The following is an 18,797-nucleotide window of genomic DNA, read 5'->3' as shown; positions in this document are numbered from 1 at the left end:
TACATGTGACTTAGGGGATAATGCATAGCCATTTTTTTAATATGCTCTGTATGTAAATGCTCAGTATGTATCATTTCACATATGACCTCTATTTGTCATGGGGAAAATTCCCAACAGTGTTTTTGTCCAGTGGGATCTTGTAGCATTTTGGCCTTGGTCTGCAGTCAGCCCTGGAAAGCAGGGACAAGAACGTGTCACTTGTATGGCCATCTCCTATCCAGAAACCAAGCCCCATGTCCAGATGTTCGTGAAGAGGACTCTGAGCCGTCGACGCAGAAGAACAGCGCTGGCGCTCGCTCAGAGCCCAGTGACTCTCGGTCTAGGCACAGTCAGAACAGCCGTGCTCATCTAGACTTCAGAGTGACCGCAGACTAGATGCTGTGGGTGAGAAGCAGAAAAAGGGCTGATTCTGGGCTGGCCCAGACGCAGCAGTGAAAAATGGCAAGTGATAGAGTGAAATTAACGGAGGAAAGAAGAACTCCAAGGAGCACACCCAGAGCCAAGAAAAGCACAGCAGGGGGACCTTGGGGAGCGTGAATAGCCCAGACAGTGAGGAAGGTCCATGGTCTGAGTCTTCAGGGAGTGGTTAGGTCGCGCTGCCCATGTTCTCTGCTCTGCTTGGGAATAAAATGAAGGAGAAGGAGCCTGTTGTTAAGATTCCCACGTGGGAGGATAAGCACGCTGTCTGTAGCGCCCAGGTGCCTGACAGTGCCGGAAAGATGTGTTACCTCCGTCGCGCCGAGGCTGAGTTTTTCATCATCTACGGCTCCGGCTGAAGCGACAGAGGGAAGCATCTGACCCACCAGGGACCAGAGATCAGGGGTCCAAGACAGAGAGGAGGGGTCATCCGCAGAGCTCAGCCAGCCTGGAGGGCTCTCTCCTTCTCCCAGAAGGGACTTTGGAGAAAGCTGGGTCCTCTGGGCCACGAATGTCCCACACAGGACCCCACAAGGGACCCAGGGTCCAGGTGCCCCAAACCAGGCCCTCTCTGCAAGAGCTTGGCAGTTGGGCCCATGAGCCACCTGGGCCTTGAGGCTGGAAATATTGAATTGGCCAAAAAGTTCATTCGGGTTGTCTGTACCATCTAATGGAAAAACCCGAACAAACTTTTGGGCCAACCCAATACATCCCTTCCTCCCCCGGGGAATTCTGGAACGGTTCCTAAGTGTTTCATCACTGGATCCTATTTTCCCCAGATCAACACTAAAGTTTCCTTTTTTAAAAAATGCTTAGTGCCCACGCTTCACCGATTGATTTTGTCTGTTCAGCTATGCATCAGAGACCAAGAGGGTCCTCAGGCCTTTGAAATCAGTGTCACAGACCCAGAAAGGCCTTTAAACAGAGGGGAAGCTGAAGACCCCGGAGGGTCCAGGCCCCCAGCACTGTGCCCCCCTCCCCCACACTGCCCTCTGGGCCTCGCAGGCCCAGCCTGCTCAGGGCTCTCGGCCCAGTGACTCAGGCTCCCTATAACTGGGAAGAGCTGGACACTTACGGTGCAGGAACGTAGGGTCGCAGAGAGGAGACCTCCAGGCCGACGTAGAAAGTGAGCTTTCCTCCAGATATTCAGAGACCAAGCCACAAGGCCATTCTCCACAGGTGGCGGCTTTCCTGGAAAATCTGGGGCTGCGTGAACCAAGACCTCAGGCCCAGGCGGCTGAGCCCAGATGCTCACTGGGTTGAGTCGGTCCAGCCTGAGAAGGTCAGCGCTGTGGCAGGACCTTTGAACATCTCCAGGCAGGCGGAGGACCAGAGAGGGGAAGTAACTTACCCAGAGTCACACAGCAGCGGCGGCTAAGGCCAGAGCCGATCCCAGTCGCTGCTGCCTCTGGGTGGTATCCGACTCCCTGTCGCGCCCCACCAAATCTGTAACTTCAAACAGGCTTGAGTGACATGAATTCAGTTGGGTCACGTGTCCTACATGTCAGGGAGGGAGAATCTGTAATGTGTGGGCTGGCGGGAGGAAATGAACGTATATTTTTTAAACTTTGATACCATAGAGCTTGTTTGCATAACTTTTTTTTTTTTAAGAGAATTAATATTTTCATTACTTTCATATAAAGACAGTTGTGATACGACATAACCATTGTGTACTGGTGCTTCTCAGGTGTCATCTCTTTTGCTTAAAAGTAGGTGCAGATAATTATGAATTTTATGACGTTCTAGCTTCCTGAGGACCAACCTCAAAGAGCTTTCACGTGCCTTTTGAGAAGGGTGTCGTGGTGGGACCTTCGTGCGTTTATTTTTGTCTGTCCCCTGGAGGGTGAGAGGTGGTAAGACGTGTCAGGTTCACTGCCCAGCCCAGTGGTGTGTGTCTGTGTGTGTGTGTGCACGCGTGCAATGTGTGTAAGACGAGACAGGGAGAGAAGAAGGGAGAAAGAGAGAAAGAGGGAGAGAGAGAGAGACAAAATGATGGAGAGAGATAGAGGGGGGGAGAGAGACGAGGAAGATGAAGAAGAAGTGGGGAGGGAAGGGGAGGGGAAGGAAGACAGAAACAGTGGAGCCTGATCAAAGCTGCCCTCCTTAGCTGTCTCTCTATCCCCTGAAGCGGGGCTCCCTGCCCCCAGGGTGGCCTTATCTGGGCCGTGCGGGTGGGGTGGGGAGGGGTCCCTGCCTGCTCTATGAATCTATGGCTTCCCTGAGGGTCTATTATCTGCGTGTCCCGCTAGGGGCAGCACAGTGACCTCCAGCAAGCCTCTCGCATCCCTGGCCCAGTCAGGACTGCAGCCTAATTCCTTCTCTTGTGGGAACTCAGCTACTGGAGTCGGGGCTCCGCCTGTTCCTCTCACTCCAGTAGGATTGTCACCCGTCTGGGTCCGCAACAGAGGAGAGGGGATGAGGTTGTGGGCGGTGGGCGCAGGCTCAGCATGAAATACATGGCATCTACCCCCATGGCTGCATCCACAGCAAACATCAATAATCGACCACCAAGCCCTTCCCCTCCCCAGAGACCTCAAAGGACTTCACAGTCCTTCCCAAAACCAGTCCAGGCAGCTGCTGCCACTCACTCACATTTGTCATGTGAGAAAAACCCATTTGACATCCTTGTACCCGATCCTAGTCCCCTCAGAAAACTCTCAATTCTGGCCTCCTTTTTAATTTTAAAATTAGGGTGTCCCCAATCACTTCCCTTTAGTCTAGCCCCTAGGGGAGACAAACTAACCCCAGAAGGCAGGTAATGGGCTGAATTATCACACAGGACTTTTCAGAAAAGGAGATGGAGTAGGAAATGCTGAATTGCCAGTGTTTGTATAGACTGTCTTGGTCCAACTTTTTGCCCATTTTACAGATGAGAAAACTGAGGTCCTGACAGCTCCTCCTCATCCAGTGAATTCAGAGAATTCGTTCAGGAGGTGGGGGTAGATCTCTGCACCCACTGGGTGGCAGAGTGACCCTGCCCATTGCTGAGCAAGGTGGAGCTGGAGCTCTGGTGTTAAGAGCTTATGACCTTTGGTGAGTCACCTGCCACCTCCCAGCAGCCCCTGGTAAAAAGGGAAATTAACCCTGGAACATCCCATCCCTACTTGAAATATTAGATATTCTGGGAAGATGATGGTGGGCTTCTGTCTTGAGGCAGAATCTCTAGAGTCAGCCACAAATGTCAAAACCTCCTCTTCTACCAACTTGGACTTAAATCAGGGGATATTGCTCATCCTTCATCCTGATAAGTCAAGAGGTGGGCAGCTGTTGGCATCATTTCCTCACTTCAGGGATGTCGGAAACAAGGTTCTGTGGCTCTCTTTTCTTTCCCTTATGATTACCTCATGGCCCAAGATGTTTGCTCTATCTCCAGATTTTTCATCTGGATTCCAGTTGGAAGAAGGGGAATGAGCTGGCTAGAAAATTTTCAGGAGCTTTCCCAGAAGCCCTATCCAGACACTACTGTTATATCTCAGAGGTCAGAACCATGTGACATGGTTCCTTAACATCTGCAAGGAGTCTGGAAATATATCCCTCCAACAAAATGGGCATCTCTTGGCAAGAACGAGGGGTTGAGTGGATTGGGGTATCACTTAGGTGTCTCTGCCCTAGTCATCTTGACCCTCTGTGTCTTGGTTTCATACTCTGTCAGCAGAACTCAGAGGCATTCATCATTGAGGGGTGAGAATGACCTTACCAACACTGCCCCCCACCTGCCTCCCCAGGTGACGGGGGTCCCTGAGTCCTTCGAGTCCCTCCCCCTTTGCAAGGCATCATAGCTTTTCCCTCCATACTTAGGACACTTCTAGACCCACTTTCTTGCAAATAAATCAAGTGCCCTTCTTGACCAGAGTGTGTGCAAAGGCAATCCCCCTACCCCCAGCCCCTGGGTCTGTATAGACCCAGGGATAAGCCTTTTAACACTTTTGTGTTTGAATTCAGCCCAGGAAATTTATAGTTGCTTTAATTTCTCCTGGAACATGAGTTACTCCTGGGCACAGATCCTGGAAAGAGAAGCTTTCTGAGCTTTTCCAGGCTTCCCCCGACCCATTTTCCAGCTAAGCCCCCAAAAGAGAACTTGGGAGGACACATAGCATAGGTGGCTCCCAACTTCCACCTGATGGAGTCCACGGCGCCTCCAGCAGAGGGGCAGGTTCAAAAGACTTAGACCATCGCTTCTCAGTTTCAATTATAAGAGAAAGGCCTCCTGTTTGTCAGAGTGAGAAAAAGTGGAAAACATTTTTTTTTAAAAGAAATTAAAAAGACAAAAGCTCACCATCTAAAAACAGATCTTCAGGCAGAGCACCCAGAGCCTTTGAGAATAGTCAACCTATTCAGCATCCCTCAGTGCCTGCCTTTTGGTTGTCATGGTAACAGGACAGCTGCTTACAGGTCGGTACCCAAGCACCTTGTCCAGACGGGGGCCAGGAATCCTCCAGAGGGACCTAAGTTTTCCCAAAAGGCCCTAGGCTTCCCTTCAGGAAAGTTTACTTCTAAGCTCGGCAGCCAGAGCTCAGGGAGGCAGCCCTTCTTTCTGTTCTGATGGAAATGAGAGGGAAGAAACAAACAGGATCTGCACGTGAACCCTGACTTCTCCCAAAAGCCCATGGCCTGAAGTCCTGGTCTTGTTCTTAGATGATGAAACCAGAGCACAGAGAGGGTTAGCAGCCTGCCCAGAAGCAACCAGCTAGTGGGCAAGTGGTCGAGTTGGGACTTGGGCACCGTGGATGAAGGGCTCCAGGCGTCTCCTCTTCAGCCTCAGCTGCCTTTCTTTCCTTGGCAGGCCTGGGTTGCTGCTGCTTTGGCAGCCGCTTAGCTAGTTGAAGGGCTTCCCAGGTGGCTCAACGGTAATGAATCCCTCCGCCAATGCAAGAGACGCAGGTTCAATCCCTGGGTTGGGAAGATCCCCTGAGAAGACAATGGCAGCCCACTTCAGTATTCTTGCCTGGGAATTCCCATGGATGGAGGAGCCTGGTGGGCTACAGTCCATGGGGTCGCAAAGAGTCGGATGCGACTGAGCATGTGTTCATGGCGGCTAGTTGAAGGCAATGTCCCAGAGCAGGACTTCTTTCCGATGCCCACTACCCCAGGGAGCTGGCAACACCAGGGTGACAGGCCGGGAGATGGAGGCAGGGTGCTTCCCTCTCCTGGAAAAATAGAAACAGACTACCTCTGCAGGGCAGCTGGAGGGCAGGGTTGGCTTTGGGCTGCGGCTGCCTGTAGGGCTGTTCTGATTCCTTCTACTAGAGGGAAGAAAGAGGCGTTTTCTCTACAGAAACAGTGGCCTTGCATGTTCTAGAAGTTTCATGGGTGAGAAAGAAATGGACAGAAGTTTTGTGTGAACATGGTGTGTGTGTGTACACGTGTGTGTGAGAGGCGGGAATGGGTGTGTTCTACACACTCCTCTCCACCCAGAAGCACAGAGGCGCAGCCCAACAACAGACCCACCAGCCCGTGGTTTCCGGGACCCTCAGGGCGACCACGCTGGACCCAGTACCTGTCCCCTGATTCCAGCATTTTATGCCTCTTGAGGGGAGTCACCGGCTGTCTCCACACAAAGGGGAGGGCAGCTGACCCCCGAGGTCTCTGCCTTCTGAAAAGCTCCCTGAGGCTGGTTTGGAAACACGCATCCTCTTTTTACTGGGCTGGCACACAACTTGCTGGGAGAGGAGGACTCCATTCACGGGGTCCTAGTTTGCCCATTTCTATCTTACTCTGTGGGTCTCTGTCTATTAGAAACCCGTGATGTTCAAAGAGGCTAAAAAAACAACAACAGGAGATAATCATCGAACAGCTCAAGAATGCTGGCTTCTGTCCATTTTTCTGCTCTCAACCACTATTTCTTAAAGCATTTATGATCTCAGTGTATGTAGATGAGGAATGACTAACTCTGCGTTCATTTTTCAATTATGTTTGATTTTGTAGGGCTCCTCTGAGGAAGGATCAGCTTTGATTCTTTTCATTTGCTTATGTATATTCATTCCATGTTTTCTTCCAGGAAAGGTTTAAGGCAAGATTTGAGTGTATACATGGTTAACATGGTCATTGTAGGGCTAGAAATAACCTGTTTATTGAGCATACAGTCTATTTTTAACCAATAAATGGACTGGCTAATTTTTTTAAAAATGTATCTGGGATCCAAAGGAAGGAAGGAAGAAACCAGTGGCTGTTCATAGAATATGTTGAGCACCTAAGATGACAGAAGTAGGAAAAATGGCAAGTTTTTAGTATGAGCTTTGGAGGTATCACTATCCCCCACCCACCCTCTTCAAGTCCAGAAGACCAACCCTCTCATCCCAAAACACTTGAGCCTGATGGATTTGTTAGTTTCTCTTGTCCCCCTCTCCCAAGTCAGGGCTCAGGAACCAGAGGGTCCCACACTTCCCCAGAACCCCCTGTGGAGGCATCGCCACCTTCCTGCTGTCTGTCTACCATCAGTCAAATCCACAGAGGCAAAAATCAGCCCATCCTTGCCTTTGAAATCCGGTGACAGTAGCGTAGTACCGACCAGCTATTCATGTGGCCGGACTGGTCTGGTTAAGGCTGGGCGAGCCAGGTGAGGGCACAGTCAGGTGTGTGTGTGTGTGTGTGTAGATGCTGTGTCCGTGGGTTTTGTCGTCAAAAGCAAACTAATTTTTTATCATTGTTTACAATGTCCTACTATATAAACAGTAGGCACAGGGACCATATTCACTCCTGTCATATTATTTGTGCTGGTGAAACACGCATTTGTAACAAATTAAGCTTTCTGGGAAGGCAAGCAGAGGGGGAGCCCAGTGACTGCCTTGGAACATGTGTGTCTTATCTCGGTTCACATCAAGTCCAAAAGCAGCCAAGAGCCTCCCCTGCCTTCCCTGCTGGGGACCGAGAGGGACTCCAGGGCCCTTGGAATTCCTCCTCTGTGTTCTGTTTTAAAGTTGCGTGAAGCTTCTGTCCCCTTCCTGTTGTTCAAGCTGGAAATGGCCGTGTTCTCAAAGATGGCTCGACATTTTGGCGGTTGCTTTATGTTTCCTACAATGTATCTGCCTTATATTTGGAAATAAAAATCTCTATTTTGGCCTATGAAGCTTTATGTGGTTTCTTTTTCTGAGATTAAGGGGTGTGTCTGAAGAGGTTATAAGGAGAAAGACGCCCCGTGTGGTCAAGGCTGACTGAGGGATGAACCCTGATTTCTGGGCAGAACGAGGGCCCGGTTTATGCAGGGGTCGGGGTCAAGGCAATAGCATCTCAGTCCAGTGTGAGCATCGCATCAGCTGGGAAGCATCTTCTAAAGCTCTGCCTGCATCTCCCCAGACCTCCTGGGTCACAGGGTCAGGGATGGGGACAGGCCAAGCAAATTTTAGAAATTCCAAAATGCACGCTGACTAGAGAAGTGGCCCCACACAGATCCAGGCATAAGGAGCTAACAGAATGGCTTCTTCTAACACTGCTCCCAACGCCCTGGATCAGAGCCCCATTGTGACGGTTTGTTTAACAAACAGTTCTTAGGCTCCGGGATCTGGTTTCCTAACCCACAGTGCATTGGAAGCTGCAAGCAGAGGACACATTTTTAGAATCAGGAAAAGGGCAATCTCGAGCCCATTTCCAGGAAAAGTCTTAAGAAACCAGCAAGGAAACCCAGTTGATGAAGGCTCCTAATTTAGGGCCCCAGCTTGCCAAGAAAAGGGAAAGTTACGTTCAGAATCTGCTGACAAAGGCAGAGATGTGTGTACTTCAATCTAGAACACGTTCCAGGAGAAAGATTTAAAACAGAAAGGCTAGGGCTTCCCTGGTGGTCCAGTGGTGAAGAATCTGCCTTCCAATGCCAAGAACACAGGTTCTGACCCCGCGTGTCGCGGGGCAACTAGGTCCACACAATGAAGACCCAGCACAGCCGAAAAACAACACCCCCCCCACACACACACCGCCCCGAAGAAAACAGAAAGTCTCTGCCCCTTGCATAATTTATTCCCCACATTTAAAAATCTGCCATTGTTTTAATAATGCATGTAATAGTTTTTCTAATTTGTTATCTTAAGAAATCTCCCTCACCTTCTGGGAGGAGAGAGAGAAGTGATGTGTCTGTAACCCCTCATTCCTAAAGTGCTGGGAAAAGGTAGAACCACGTTCTAGACTCTTCCTTAACCTAAGCAGCATCCAGACAGTGAATGAGAAAGACCTGGAACCTTCTAATTGAAGACTGGGTTCCATAGCACATGCCCTAGGGTTCGTTGAAATCACTCTCTGAGGTTCCCCCCACTCCGATCTTAACATGCTATACTTTAAATTTATTTTCTTGTTTTTAAAAAATGTTTACTGAGATATAGTTGCATTATAATGCTGTGTTAGTTTCAAGTGTACAGCAGTGATTCTTTTTATACATACATATATATATATATTCTTTTTTAGGCTCTTTCCCATATGATAGGTTATTACAAGACATTGAGTCTAGTTCCCTGCACTCTACATCTGAGTTTTTGACTTGGTAGAGCAGTTCTGCAGACCAAGATCAAAGAATGGAACTGTCTGTCCTGTTTGGAAGGGGTCCTTGGTGGCCACAGGTCACCCTTGTTGAATGGCGACTAATGACAAAAGACAGGATGACTTTTCACCGTCAGATTCCGACAACAACAAGATTTGTTTGCTACAAGGAACTTCGAACTGGAAGAAGCGAATCCACCAGGCATCTCAGACCCCACCGGCTAAAGTCTCAGGGTAAGGCCATAGACCTCTTTTCCCTGTTTTTGGCTGTGCCGAGTGTTCGCAGCTGCACAGGCTACTCTCTGGCTGTGGTGCATGGGCTTCTCACAGAGCCCTGGCTTCAGTAGTTGCAGCGTCTGGCCGCTAGAATGCAGGCTCAGTAGCTGTGGCACACGGGCTTTGTTACCCTGAGGCATCTCCCTGGGCCAGGGATTGAACTCATGTCTCCTGCACTGGCAGGCAGATTCTTTACCACTGAACCACCAGGGAAGCCCCGGCCACATACCCTTGAACAAACCCTTACAATCATGGGGCCAGAGATATGGAAGCCTCGCTCTCCTAATCTCCTAATTAGTTCTCTAAAAGATAAAGCATATAGAAAAATATATATATATTTGCCCCTTAGGTGAATATAGAATTGGTCATGGTGTTCCTGATTTTAAGAAGCTTTAATTTGCATAATGGAATATTATGCCAGGCCTCATATATGGTAATTAAGCATCCTATACATGTTTATTTCTACAACAGCAGCTTCCCATCTTGGGTCAGAAGCTTCAGCTTTAAAACACTGATTCGGTGGGAAAACTAGATTCAGTCTTTTTTGTTTTAATTTCACACCTTTGGGGGAATCTAACCCACTGTGAAAGTTACATTAAACACACACATGGTTTCTAAACCTTTACAGAACTCTCTCCTACTCCTGGCTGGGTGATTAACTCATTTTTATGACTATGCTTTTTTTTCTTTTTCCCACAACCAGGCATGCTATGGAAGTAATTATCTTACCTCTGTTTTCATCTGTGGCTTCCAAGCCCAGCCGTGACATGTTTAATTGGAGAGATTCATCATCTTTCGTAGAAACCCCTTGGTGAGGACATTATTCACTACTTGGCCTTGGCCCCTTCCGTCACCGTCTCGCCAACCCTGGCTCCAACAGCTCCTGCCATGACCTTTCTCCACCCTGCTTCCCCCAATTACACATTGAGATGGGCCACTGGCTTGAAGCCTCCATCACTGGTACGGCCGTTGCCCTTACTCATGCATCCTAGTACCTCCTCCCGGCTCCCACTTGGTCTTCATCGCGGCTTCTGCTGCCAATTTCTAACAGGAGGGCTCCTCTACCAATGGACATCAAGGGTAATTGTTCCAAATTGTCCTGCTGCATGGGCTGTCTCACGTGGAGGGTACATTTTCCCCATCCTTGAGCATGTGCAAATAATTGAGGCCCTTTTGCTTTGGAATAAGCTGACGAGATGACAAAAAGAAAAGCAGAATTTTAAAAAGGAAGCCAAATGGAAGGTGGTAGCCTGGATTGCATCCTGGAATAATCAGAGGACACTGGCCGAACACCTGATGAAATGCAAATGAAGTCTGTAGCCCTGTTAACAATACTGCCCAGTGTTAGTGTCTTGGTTTTGAAAAATTTCCCATGTGACATAAGACGTGAGCGTTAGATGAGATCAGGTGAAGGATATATGGGAACTTTGTGCTCTTTCTGCAGCTTTTCTAAAATTATTCCAAAATAAATGTTTTTAAAATATAGATTTTTATGGCCTTGGAAAAAAAATATGAGCATACTTTTTTGCCCTTAATGTGAATGCTTAGAATGGGGATGACTGTTCTCAGAGCAGGATTGGAGGCAACCTGATCTGCTTGGCTCTTAGCAACTGCATCACAATCTCAATCGAACTTGAGAAAGTTCTTCAATCTTCCTGAGTGATTCAAAGGGATGTGGTTGTGGGGATGAATGAGGCTATACCAAAGAGCTTGTACAGGGCTTGGCACAGAATAAACACTTAACATTGGGAGCTATTTATTCAACTCCCTTCCTAGCGGCTTCTCAGTCATGCTAGGCAGGTTCAGAAGAAGTGTCATGTTTTAGCCATCTGAACTTGGAGTTTCTAGGATACTTAGCTTGATTCCAAAGTACTTCCCTGTAACAACTATTAGGGGTTTGGGGTGTCCACTGTGCGCTTTCAAGTGTCCTAGAGATACTTGTTGGGGGGACTCTGGAATCAGGATTCAGTTGCAGACAATAGAATCCACTCTAATTAGTATGAGAAAGAATTCATTATGAGATATTAGGCTGATGGGGCTCAAAGAGTCAGACAGGACTTGGAGACTGAATAACAACAAAATTAGGTGGTTTGCAAAATTGTTGGAAAAAATTGAAGTAGTGGGCTGTAGTCTGAGAATCCAGGAATAGTTTTGGCCCTGGAACCTCTCTGCCTTTTCCACGAGGAAGAAAGAAGCGCTCAAGATGGTAAGAAGCTGCCAAACCAGGAAGCTACCGAGTGAAGTCTCATGGTCTCCATGCCATCCTTAGCGGCAAAACAGATACCCCATGTCAGACGGTCTCCTCCGCACTCCCCTTCCATACTGAGAGTTGTGCAGGAAAATCTGAATGAACAAAAACCTAGGTCACACCTAGAACCTGGCAGCAAAGGAGTTGGGAAATGTCATTTTAGCTTTCTCCTCTCTGCCTTACAGGAAGGCATCCTGCAAAGGAGTCTAATGAGTGATGAAGGAGCAAAATCCATTCGGTGCCCCACAGTCCACACCTCTGGAGACTTCATGTCTGCACACTCCCATTTCCATATCCAAACTTCCAAGCAGAAACCATAGCAGAAATAATAAGATCACACTCCATCTAATGCAGTTAACCTCTTTATGCACAGGGGCATGCTTAGCAACATGTCACTAGTCAGCTTTTTTTTTTTTTTAATTTCTATGCTCTATCATTTTTCATAATCTTGATTTGATGTCCTGGAGGCTGAAAATTAAATTAGAAGGTTAACCACCCCACTTCCTGCCACCATGCCCAAGCGGTTCATGAGCGGGCACTGGGGTAGCTGGAGGAGGAGGCTGCGTAATGTCCACAGGATGGACCACCTTGTCCACCTGGCTATCGGGAACCTCTTTGGCATAGACAGACTTTTGGTGAACATTCCTAGACCCCACCCACACCTTTACACTCAATATCCATTCCGAAAGGGCTACCCACAAGTCTCTTCCTCCGTCCTCTTTGTTATCAATCCTCAGTCTTAAACTCTTTTCAGGCCCTTGATCATCGTTAAGTCAAGAAGACTTGCCTGGTGGGCTTCCCAGGTGGCGCTAGTGGTAAAGAACTTGCCTGCCAATGAAGGAGACCCACAAGACACAGGTTCGATTCCTGAGTCAGGAAGATCCCCTGGAGAAGGAAATGGCAACCTACTCCAATATTCATGCCTGGAGAATCCGATGGACAGGAAACTGGAGGGCTACAGTCTGCTGTCACAAAGAATCAAAAAGAGCTGGACTCAATTGAAATGACTCAGCACGCATGCACAGACTTCCCGGGTGGTCCAGTGGCTAAGATTCCTGCTCCCAAAGCAAGAGGCCCAGTTCCATCCCTGGTCAGGGCCACAACTAAAGATCCCACATGCCACAACTAAGACCGGGCACAGCTAAATAAATGAATAAATTTTTTTTTTAATTAAGGAAAGAATATTTAAGTAAAGAATACCTAAGGTCAGGTATGAATAAAATGGTGAACAAAACACTAACCTCCTGCCCTCCTAGAGCACACTTTCTGGTGCTGGCTGTTGCATTAATCCATGTAGATTTGTACTCCCAGTGACTTCACAAAAAAATTCAGCTCAAAGATGTACGTGGGAATCTCCCTCCCCCACTGTCTTTCATCATCAGCTTTCCACACGGTTATGATCCTAAAGAACGATATATTCCAAGACCAAATCCTTTCCTTCTAAGACAATTGGTCATAGGAGCCTCCAGGTGAGGCCATGGGGGAGTGGGTTGAGGGGAAGGGGGCTGTGTAGCAGGGGAAGGTGCCCTGGGGTGTGAACCACATGTATTTGGCTCAGTGACCAAACAAGGCAGTGGGCAAAGCCTGCAGGCCTGGGCACTCACCCAGGAACTGCCCCGTATTCACTCATTCAGTTGTGTCCAACTGTTTGTGACCCCTTGGATGACAGCACGCCAGGCTTCCAGTCCTTCACCATCTCCCGAAGTTTGCTCAAATTCATGTCCATTGAATCAGTGATGCCATCCAACCATCGCTTTCTCTGTCGCCCCCTTCACTTCCTCCCCTCAATCTTTCCCAGCATCAGGGTCTTTTCCAGTGAGCTGGCTCTTCACAGCGGGTGGTCAAAGTATTGGAGTTTCGGTTTCAGCATCAGTCCTTCCAGTGAATATTCAGGGTTGATTTCCTTTAGGATGGACTGGTTGGATCTCCTTGCAGTCCAAGGGACTCTCAAGAGTCTTCTCCAACACCACAGTTCGAAAGCATCAATTCTTTGGTGCTCAGCCTTCTTTACGGTCCAACTCTCACATCTGTATGTGACTACTGGAAAAACCATGGCTTGACTATATGTATCTTTGTTGGCAGAGTGGTGTCTCTGCTTTTGAATACACTGTCCAGGTTTGTCACAGTTTTCCTTCCAAGGAGCAAGCATCTTTTAATTTCGTGATCCCGTGGCACTGGGGTCAGACAAGGTGTGGTTCCCACTCGTGGTGAGATGAAGCGGTGGGCTCCTGACCCTTGAGCAACGCCCTTGCTGTGGAATTTGCCTCCATCTTGTGCTCCTGGGACGCAGTCCCTCCTATGACAACACTCTGTGATAGAGCTTCCTATACCTGGGACCTGACGCTCCATCTCTGAAAACCAATTTGTGACTATTGTTCTGCACCTTCTCACGCAACACCTACGCTTGCTCTTGGTTTCCTGTTTCCATCTCTCTTCCATCAGTTCCTCTGACCCTGCTGTCCTTGCTCCAGTCTCTTCCTTTCTTTCTTTTTGGCCTTGCGGCATGTGGAATTTTAGTTCCCCGACCAGGGATTGAACTTGCACCCCTTGTATTGAAAATATGGAATCTTAACCACTGGACCTCCAGGGAAGTCCCCTTTGCTCCTGTTTCTGGTTGCATAAATTCAGATTCGTTTTGATGGTCATATCCTCCAAAACAGGGACTGGCCTGTGTGTCAATCTCAGTTAATGGTTTAAAATTTTTTTAGTAGTTATATGTTTAAATGGTTATATAAGTAACATGTAACACCTATGAAACATCTTCAAGTTTGCCTCTTAGCCTATTAAAGTCTAAAATATCTCCTATTTGGCCTTCTGGGGAAGCATTTGTCAACCCATGCTTATGGTATTGCTTGCACAATTTCCCACCCAGGCACTCCATGTATCTGAGCTGTTCACCATCACCACCACCCACCTCTTGCCATACACACAACCAGTTTCCCTGGCAGGCTGGCCTTGACTCCCTTGAAGGGGATCAGGGAAAAAGCACATTGGACGGGGCGTCAGGAGAAATTGCTTCCAGCCCCCAGCAATGGCCACTAACTTGCTTTGCGACTCTTGGTTAACTCAAGTAGCTCTTCTGCTCCTCCATTCCCTTGCTGTCGAGTGGGGAGTTCGGGAGTGAATGACTCTGGAGACTGCCCACAGCAGCGTTGGCTCTTTTCAAACCATCGACCACGTCCTCACAAGGAACACATGGAGAGAACAATGCACCAGGCAGGGCTGAGGAACCGCAGGGTGGAGCCCACGATTCGTCCTTTATGCTGGGACCGGGGACGAGGAGCCAGGGAGGCACGGGTGCACACCCACACAGACACACACGCTACACACACGTGATAGCTGCACACACTTGCACATGTGCTCAACATACACCTGCAGGCAGCATGCACATGTCACACACACACCAAACACACACGTGCACATATACAGACACACTCACACCACACCCAGCTATCACAGACAGACACACAGACACACAGAGGCAGACACATCACACTCAGAGGCACACCTCGCACCGCGAATGCACAGACCCACAGAGACACATATGACTTTTCATGGGTCGTTAAACAGGGAGCTCCCCCCGCCCCCGCTGTTCCGGGGCATATCCCTGGGGAGCCCTCCTTGACTCCTGGCTTGATTAGGTCAGGTCTTCAAGAAACCAGAAAATTAAATTTGGGGCCATTTCTCTGTTCCGGATATTGTGCATGATTTGAGGATTACTCTGGGCAAGGAAAAGAGAATGAACTTTCTCTTTTTAAAAACTGGGCTTGAAAAGGAAAACCCTGTTGTGAGGGTTAACGAGTGTGCTGGCGGGTGAGGTCAGGAGGGGTGGGGCCAGAGAGCCATAGCTGAGCACCAACCAAATCTCCTGTTGGGGTCAGGTCAGTAATGCAGGGGCTATAAAGAGAGATTGCATTTAATTAAAGAAACATCTTCTTACAATCTTGGTTTTGCTGAAACGCATGCCCAACCGAGACCAAACACCCAGGGGACCTAACACAAATTGTGTAGCTGGGGTTGCTAGAAAACCTCCCATGAGTTACCTTTTAACACGTGTCAGAACCCGAATTTATCCAGAAGTTGGGGGAAAGGAGGGAGGGAGCCCTTCATTTGATGGGTCCTGCATACCATAGGCGGAGAAGGCAATAATACCCCACTCCAGTACTCTTGCCTGGAAAATCCCATGGACGGAGGAGCCTGGAAGGCTGCAGTCCATGGGGTCCCTGAGGGTCGGACATGACTGAGCGACTTCACATTCACTCTTCACTTTCATGCATTGGAGAAGGAAATGGCAACCTACTCCAGTGTTCTTGTCTGGAGAATCCCAGGGACGGGGGAGCCTGGTGGGCTGCTGTCTATGGGGTCATTCAGAGTCGGGCATGACTGAAGTGACTTAGCAGCAGCAGCAGCACGGCTGCTAAGTTGCTTCAGTCGTGTCCGACTCTGAATGACCCCATAGACGGCTGCCCACCAGGCTCCCCCGTCCCTGGCTTAAGAAGATGAGAATGAAATACTCGCAGCTTGTTGGGGACTTTTATGCATATTGCTTGGTTCTTCCAACAGACATCAAAGTTATAACTGTGTCTAACCCCCAGGCCATTGACCGGGTGTAGAAGTAAGAACAAGGCCTAAAGGATAATAGAGCAGAATTGGAGAATCTTGAGCAAGATCTCTCAGCCCAGAGGTGCTTGAATGACTGCCCAGAGCACTGTGATAAGAAGCGCTCTGAGGGTGTAATTGAGCAAAGAGCTCCAAGTACTCTTGGTGTGGTCTCTCACGGTGGCAGTGAGGGGTTGGGGAGTTGGGAGGTGTGGGGGGCCGTGGAGGGGGCACCCATTCTGCATTCTTTCCTTTAGCCTTAGTTTCTTTATCTGTAAAAGTGAAGAGCTTGCCTTCCATCTGAGCTCATAAACTCACACACCGATAGAACACAGAGCGGAAGCCCAAGTGAGAGACTAAAAAAGCATAAAAAATATCATGAAGGAAGCTTCTGGGGACCCTGTCCCGTTGTTGTCATGTGGGTACCCAAGCTTTGGGTTCCTGAGTCTGACAGTTTCGAGATCATTGGAGATTTCAGATTTTAACTTAAGAAATGGGTTAAACTAGACCATTGTCTTATATTATAGTATGAGTTGATGGTTTCTTCAAAGAAACTACAGAAATAAACATTTAGTGTGTATCATATTGTCTTGACTTTGAAATATTGCAGAGACACAGCATTGTATCTCTCTCTCAGCCCTTACTTGAGCAAACACAAGTAAATACCAGGGAAGCCCCAAATACAGCTCCATCATCTTTCTAAAAATAAAGCAATTTATCAGGAGTCTGACTACTTTCCCAACCTTTTGTTATTAACCTGTTTATGGATCTTATATTTTTCAGAGTTAAGATGTATTTTTGGTATGTGGCCACTGGTAAGAAGCTTAGTCATAAAAAGTGAAAAAAAAGATTCCAGATCTAAAGTTAAAAAAAAACCTATTTTTAAGTGGCAATTAATTTGAATACTTAAAAAATACCTGTGCAAGCTGTATGTGTGTGTGTGTGTGTGTGTGTGTGTGTGTGTGTGTGTGTGTGTGTATTTTGGCTGGATATGGCCCCAGGCCTTTGCTTTGCCTCCTTTGGTCTTAATGGTCCCAAAGATTCCTTTCAGCTCAAAACTTTTAGAAGTCTGTATGGGTTGCAGAGCCACAGACCGCATGCATATGATATGTTTCTTAGTGGACCCACTGTTCTAAACCTGTCCCACATCCCCTTGGCCTGATTCAATCTAAGCACCTACTCTGGGCCCACCACCAGGCTTTTACATATTTTATTGCACTCGAGCTTCACAATGACTCTCTCTTTTTTGTGGCAGAAGACAGGCTCAGAGAGGGTACAGACTCGCCCAAGGTTGCACTGCACGTAACAAAATTAAAATTCAGTCCTTGGTGATTTTTCAAGCTCTTGGCATTTTTGGGGTGGAAATTCCCTGACACAGCACTAGCAGAAAAACACTCTCTAACACGGATAACTACACAAAGCCACTGAGGGCACGGACCCAATGTCTCATGTAGATCCACTGTGCGTTTCCAGTGCGCAGAGGATTGTAACTTGATCCTCTTCAGTGAGGATAACCCTGCAGGCGTTATCAGGGCTGAGTGGGTATCAGAGGCCCCTGGGTGAGCAGTCCCTTGGCTGACTTCCAGCCCATAAATTGTCCTAAATGGCCTCCTGGTTTTGGCTGTTGGTGGAGGGTGGGAGATGGAGAGGCCCTGAGAGGCAGTATCTTTCCCATCTGTTCCACATTATGACGCTGTTAAATATTTCATGCTCTCCATTGTCCCAACAAACACAAACATAACTAATCTCTGTGCTTAAGCTTCCTTGACTGACATTGCTGGTGATTAAAGAACGTACTTACTTTCCCATAACTGGGGAGGACTGGTTCTTCAGGAGGTTTGGAAGGGAAATAGGTTCTCACTCACAAAGCGGAGTGAGAATCCTCCTCATGCTGACAGGGTAGAAAAAAGTGACATCTCTAAAGATAAGGGCGGGGGGGATGAGAGAGGCTTTGCAACTGTTTCTGCCTTGGAGATGAGACCTAGAGGAGACAAAAGGTTTTCTGGATGTCCATTTATCCACCCATCCATCTATCCATCTGTTTATCCATTCATCCATCCATCCATTTATTTATCCAGCCAGCCAGCCAGTCATGCATCATTTTATCCTTGTTGCTGCAAGGGAGCCACAAGCCAAGGGATGTACGTGGCTTCTAGAATCTAGAAAAGGCAAGGAATTGATTCTCCCCTAGAATCTCCAGAAGGAACACAGTCCTGCTGACACCTAGGTTTTAGCTCCATTTTTGGACTTTTTATTAGTTTTCGCAAGATTATTAAGATAACTTTTAAGATAATGAATCCATCTTATTTTAAGCCACTAAGTATGCAGTGGGGCTTCCCTGGTGGCTCAGGTGGTAAAGAATCTGCCTGCCATGTGGGAAACCTGGGTTTGATCCCTGGGTTGGGAAGATCCCATGGAGGAGGGCATGGCAGCCCACTCTAGTATTCTTGCCTGGAGAATCCCTATGGACAGAGGAGCCTGGCGGGCTACAGTCCATGGGGTCTTGAAGAGTCAGACTGAGCAACTAAGCCCAGCACAAGTACGTGGTAGTTCGTTACGCAGCCAAAGGATAGTAAATCACAGCCTCACAGGAGCATTAAGTGAGCTAATACGTAAAACTCACAGTGCTGTCACAGAGCAAGTACTCATAAAATAGTTTCTCTTGTTATTATTGTTACCACTGTTAGGACATGCTGTCCTCTGAGGAGCCCTCAGCCTAGTCGGGGACAGGACCACGTGCCTAACTTGATAAACCCTGGATAAAGGGAAGATAAAGAGAAGCCCCAAAGGGTGAGTG

The sequence above is a fragment of the Budorcas taxicolor genome, chromosome 21, assembly GCF_023091745.1.
Source record: "Budorcas taxicolor isolate Tak-1 chromosome 21, Takin1.1, whole genome shotgun sequence".
NCBI classification, from domain to species: Eukaryota; Metazoa; Chordata; class Mammalia; order Artiodactyla; family Bovidae; genus Budorcas; species Budorcas taxicolor.
The sequence above is the reverse complement of the archived record's forward strand: the minus strand, read 5'-3'. Positions refer to the sequence as shown.